We start from the raw sequence: 6,113 nt of genomic DNA on the forward strand, positions 1-6,113 counted from the left end.
TTTTGCATCTGTACACTACCACAATGGAGTTTAAAAGAAACAATCAAGGTGCTTCTAGTGCAGATTTCCAGCTTTCATTCAAAGGGCTTAAACAAAAATATCACATAAGCTGTTTAGGAATTACAGCTATTTTTATGCCTTCATAGATGCTCCATTTTTAGGGGCCATAAGTAACTGGACAAACTAAATATAAGAATTCTTAAAGTAAGTTTTCTTTAGACATGTCAGGGGCTACATACATTAGCATTTTGAAGTCACTGAATAGTAAATGATAGTGCAAGAAGGACACAAGTGAGGGAAGCCACCAAGACACCCATAACAACTCTGAAATAGGCTGGTTATAGATTTTAATAGCTACACTCAAGCCAGTGTCCAGGCCACATACATATGTCTGAAACCAGTTTAACTAGGTTGTTAACCTTATAGCAAGCTCAGTAATTTGTCTCAACCAGGTCATGTTGGTCTTTCCCACACTGCCCATATGCTCCACCCTTTAACACATGTACGGGTTGGCCAGGAGTTTGGTGGATTCAGGCTCAATCAAATTGGCGACATCCAAAACCAACCCACTTGAGCTTTAAACTCGCACTTCAGAAAGCCTACGGAGGGTTTGCCATTATTTTTACACTCTGTGGCTGTAATCTCATTTTAGTGGGGGTGGAATAAATGAATGTATTTCTGTCCTTTCCGCTCAGGATTGATGTGTCCACAGCTGATCAAGTAAAAATGCTGCTTTTAATAATTTACAGCCAATGCTTTCAATCAACCTTTATTTAAACACTGGCTCACAATGGCTAAAATGGTGAATCACTTCTGCTTATCTAATGGTTAACCATTTAATAACGTGGCACCGACTCAAGAGCAGGAAGGACAAACGCTCTGCATTTACGCTGCAGCCACATGCACACAGGCCAAGTCTGACTGTAATATGGGTCAAATGCTGAGGATCTGAAGTTACTTACTGTATATCATACTACTTATACAACCCCTGGCAAAAATTATGGAATCACCGGCCTCAGAGGATGTTCATTCAGTTGTTTAATTTTTTAGAAAAAAAGCAGATCACAGACATGACACAAAACTAAAGTCATTTCAAATGGCAGCTTTCTGGCTTTAAGAAACACTATAAGAAATCAAGAAAAAAAGATTGTGGCAGTCAGTAACGGTTACTTTTTTAGACCAAGCAGAGGAAAAAAATATGGAATCACTCAATTCTGAGGAAAAAATTATGGAATCACCCTGTAAATTTTCATTCCCAAAACTAACACCTGCATCATATCAGATCTGCTCATTAGTCTGCATCTAAAAAGGAGTGATCACACCTTGGAGAGCTGTTGCACCAAGTGGACTGACATGAATCATGGCTCCAACACGAGAGATGTCAGTTGAAACAAAGGAGAGGATTATCAAACTCTTAAAAGAGGGTAAATCATCATGCAATGTTGCAAAAGATGTTGGTTGTTCACAGTCAGCTGTGTCTAAACTCTGGACCAAATACAAGAAACATGGGAAGGTTGTTAAAGGCAAACATACTGGTAGACCAAGGAAGACTTCAAAGCGTCAAGACAGAAAACTTAAAGCAATATGTCTCAAAAATCCAAAAATGCACAAAAAAACAAATGAGGAACAAATGGGAGGAAACTGGAGTCAACGTCTATGACTGAACTATAAGAAACCGCCTAAAGGAAATGGGATTTACATACAGAAAAGCTAAACGAAAGCCATCATTAACACCTAAACAGAATAAACAAGGTTACAATGGGCTAAGGAAAAGCAATCGTGGACTGTGGATGACTGGATGAAAGTCATATTCAGTGATGAATCTCAAATCTGCATTGGGCAAGGTGATGATGCTGGAACATTTGTTTGGTGCCGTTCCAATGAGATTTATAAAGATGACTGCCTGAAGAGAACATCTAAATTTCCACAGTCATTGATGATATGGGGCTGCATGTCAGGTAAAGGCACTGGGGAGATGGCTGTCATTACATCATCAATAAATGCACAGGTTTACGTTGATATTTTGGACAATTGAAAGGATGTTTGGGGATGATGAAATCATTTTTCAAGATGATAATGCATCTTGCCATAGAGCAAAAACTGTGAAAACGTTCCTTGCAAAAAGACACATAGGGTCAATGTCAACGAGCAGATCTGATTTGATGCAGGTTTTAGTTTGGGGGATGGAAATTTACAGGGTGATTCCATAATTTATTCCTCAGAATTGAGTGATTCCATATTTTTTTCCTCTGCTTGGTCTAAAAAATTAACCATTACTGACTGCCACAATCTTTTTTTTCTTGATTTCTTATAGTGTTTCTTAAAGCCAGAAAGTTGCCATTTGAAATGACTTTAGTTTTGTGTCATGTCTGTGATCTGCTTTTTTTCCACAAAATTAAACAACTGAATGAACATCCTCCTAGGCCGCTGATTCCATAATTTTTGCCAGGGGTTGTATAACTCTTTGACTGACAAAAAAAAATAAATAAAATAATATAAATATTTGGGATATAAAATGACATAATACATCACAAAACTAGACAAGTACTCAGATTCTGTACATCTGCCAAGGCTGGGAAATCGTTAGTGTGTGTGTGTGTGTGTGTGTGTGTGTGTGTGTGTGTGTGTGTGTGTGTGTGTGTGTGTGTGTGTGTGTGTGTGTGTGTGTGTGTGTGTGTGTGTGTGTGTGTGAGAGAGAGACAGAGAGAGAGACAGAGAGAGAGACAAAGAGAGAGCCTGCGTGCGTGCACCCGGGGCAGTATCTCCAGAACCGTTACACTCATCGATTTCTATTTACTCACTAGATGGAGGACCAGGCTGATCCGCTCATTGGCTGGCTGTTGCCAGAGCGCCGCCATCTTTGTTAGCGCCTATCGACCAGACATAAATAGAAATCGATGTGGGCATAATCAATGTTTTCAAGAGAGTTTCACCATAAATTTGCATTTTCCGTGCCATTACTGTGTTACATTTATTCAAACTCCCACATTTGTACAGCCAATATTTGTCAAACCAAATACAGACGAGAATCAGACTATTTATATAATAGACTTGAATGAATTTGTTAGTCCCAGTCCAGATGTTGTGAAGAGTTCACCTGGAGTTATGAATTTTGTTGATACTATCCCGACCAGTGAAGTCATTATCTTTACCAAGACAGAAAGTAATACCATCAGTTTGTCAAACACACTATGTCTGCCATGATGTGATAGTCTGATTGTTGTGTGGGCCGCTGAAGAGGAGGTACTGCTGGCCCACCACCATCAGAGAGCGCCCTGCCTGGAGTGCGGGCTCCAGGCACCAGAGGGCGCTGCCGCCTCATGGGAGCAGCCTGGGTGACAGCTGTCACCCATCACCGGACACAGCTGTTCCACTCAGCACAGAGGTATATCAGGAGGACGGCGTCTCCATCTCAGTGCCGAGATATCGCCTGTAGACGAAGGTAACGTTCTCTGCATTTATATTCTGACTAAATAGCTAACAGATTTGTTAAACCTTTTCAGGACAGCTGAATTGCTTAGATAAGTACTCACCTGCCTGTCCTACTGTAACTGGAGGTGGAGGCGGCTTCTCCCCTCTCCGTTGCTGGGTGCTGTCGCATCCACGCCTGTGTTGTTGCTCTCTCCCGCCAGCAGTACCGGATCCGACGAGCGGAGGCAGTGGCCACCTGGGACTTCGGGACTTGGCGGTTCCAGTATTTCCAGGGTTCGGTGGCAGAGGAGATCTGGATGGTTTCGGTTCGACTGAGACGGACGTCTCCTATCTTCGAGCCTGCCCACACGACACCAGCGGATTCGACCCCAAATTGTGATTGTTGTATCCATTGTGCTCGTTTCACAATAGTAAACCTTGTTATTCACCTTCCTCCATTGTCCGTTCATTGCGCCCCCTGTTGTGGGTCCGTGTTCCTACACTTTCACAACAGGATATCTCGGCCAGCGTCATGGATCCCGAGGGGCGTCAACCGGCTGTTGAACGGCCAATGGAAGAACAAGGCGCGTCGGCGGCTTCGGGAGGGGTAATCGGTGAGTTGCAGCGGATCCTCACCGCTTTCACCTCTCGGATCGATTTAATGACCGAGCAGCACGTTCTCCTCAACCGCAGGGCGGAGGCTCTCGCCGCGCAAGTGGAGGCGCGCCCTCCGGGCGCCGCTGCGGCTCTCCCTCCCGAGGACCCTGCGCGTGAAAGTGACGTTCCACTGGTCGTTCAACGGTCCCTTCCTCCGTCCCCAGAAGCATACATAAGCCCTCCAGAACCGTACGGAGGCTGTGTGGAGACGTGCGCGGATTTCCTGATGCAGTGTTCGCTCGTCTTCGCACAGCGTCCCGTGATGTACGCGACTGATGCTAGCAGAGTCGCTTATGTAATAAACCTGCTTCGCGGGGAGGCACGCGCTTGGGCTACAGCGCTCTGGGAACAGAACTCACGGCTCCTTCATACCTACGATGGGTTTGTACGGGAGCTCAGAACGGTGTTCGACCATCCCAACAGAGGAGAGTCCGCTTCAACTGCGCTACTGTCGATGAGACAGGGGCGTCGGAGTGCAGCTGCCTATGCAGTCGCCTTCCGCATCGCGGCGGCGAGATCCGGCTGGAATAGCACTGCCCTCCGCGCCGCCTTTGTAAACGGACTGTCACTGGTCCTAAAAGAACACCTGGTGGCGAAGGACGAACCGCGGGACTTAGATGGTCTCATCGATCTGGTCATACGACTCGACAACCGGTTAGAAGAACGCCGTCGGGAACGAGGCGAAGGGCGTGGCCAGGCACGCGTCGTCCCTCTCCCTTCCGGTTCCGATCGAGCTCCGCCCTCCCCACGCTCCTCTGTTCCTGTGCTCCGTGCGCCTACGGCTCCCCCTGCTGACGAAGCTATGGACACGAGCAGGGCAACATTTAGGGCACCTGGAGCACAAAGGAGGCGGGCCCACGGAGCTTGTTTTGTTTGTGGCTCGAGTGAGCATCTCACAAACGACTGCCCCGAGCGGTTAAACTCCAACGCCCGCCCCTAGAGACTGGGCCAGGGGTGGGCCAGAACATTCACGTGGGACACACCCACATTGCTACACGACTCCCAGTCACGATCCTGTTTGAGGATTCAACCCTGAAGGCCCCAGCACTGGTGGACACGGGCTCTGAGGGGAATCTGCTAGACAGCAGATGGGCTAGGGAGATAGGGCTCCCTCTGGTGGCTCTTACCTCGCCTGTGCAGGTTCGGGCACTAGATGGCTCCCTACTCCCACCAATCACGCACAAGACACCTCCAGTAACTCTGGTAGTGTCAGGTAACCACCGGGAGGTGATCGAGTTCTTTGTGACTCAGGCCACCTCCCGTGTGGTTTTGGGTTTTCCCTGGATGTTGAAGCACAATCCCCGGATCGATTGGCCGTCCGGGGTAGTGGTTCAGTGGAGCGAAACCTGCCATCGGGAGTGTCTAGGTTCCTCGGTTCCTCCCGGCTCCCACGCTAGGGAGGAGGTCCGAGTCCCGCCCAATCTGAAGGCGGTGCCGGCGGAGTACCATGACCTCGCTGACGTGTTCAGCAAGGATCTGGCTCTCACGCTTCCTCCCCACCGTCCTTATGATTGTGCCATTGATTTGGTTCCAGGCTGTGAGTACCCGTCCAGTAGGCTGTACAACCTCTCACGGCCGGAGCGTGAATCAATGGAGACCTACATCCGGGACTCATTAGCTGCCGGGTTGATCCGGAATTCCACCTCTCCGATGGGTGCTGGTTTCTTTTTTGTGGGTAAAAAAGACGGCGGGCTTCGTCCATGCATTGATTACAGGGGGTTGAACGAAATCACGGTTCGCAACCGATACCCGTTGCCCTTGTTGGATTCGGTGTTCACCCCCTTGCATGGAGCCAAGATTTTCACCAAGCTGGATCTTAGGAATGCGTATCATTTGGTTCGGGTCCGGAAGGGAGACGAATGGAAGACGGCATTCAACACCCCCTTAGGTCATTTTGAGTACCTGGTCATGCCGTTCGGTCTCACTAATGCTCCCGCGACTTTCCAAGCGTTGGTAAACGATGTCTTGCGGGACTTCCTGCACCGGTTCGTCTTCGTATATCTAGACGATATACTCATCTTTTCCCCGGATCCTGAGACACATGT

Source organism: Thalassophryne amazonica, chromosome 19 (genome assembly GCF_902500255.1).
Source record: "Thalassophryne amazonica chromosome 19, fThaAma1.1, whole genome shotgun sequence".
NCBI lineage: Eukaryota > Metazoa > Chordata > Actinopteri > Batrachoidiformes > Batrachoididae > Thalassophryne > Thalassophryne amazonica.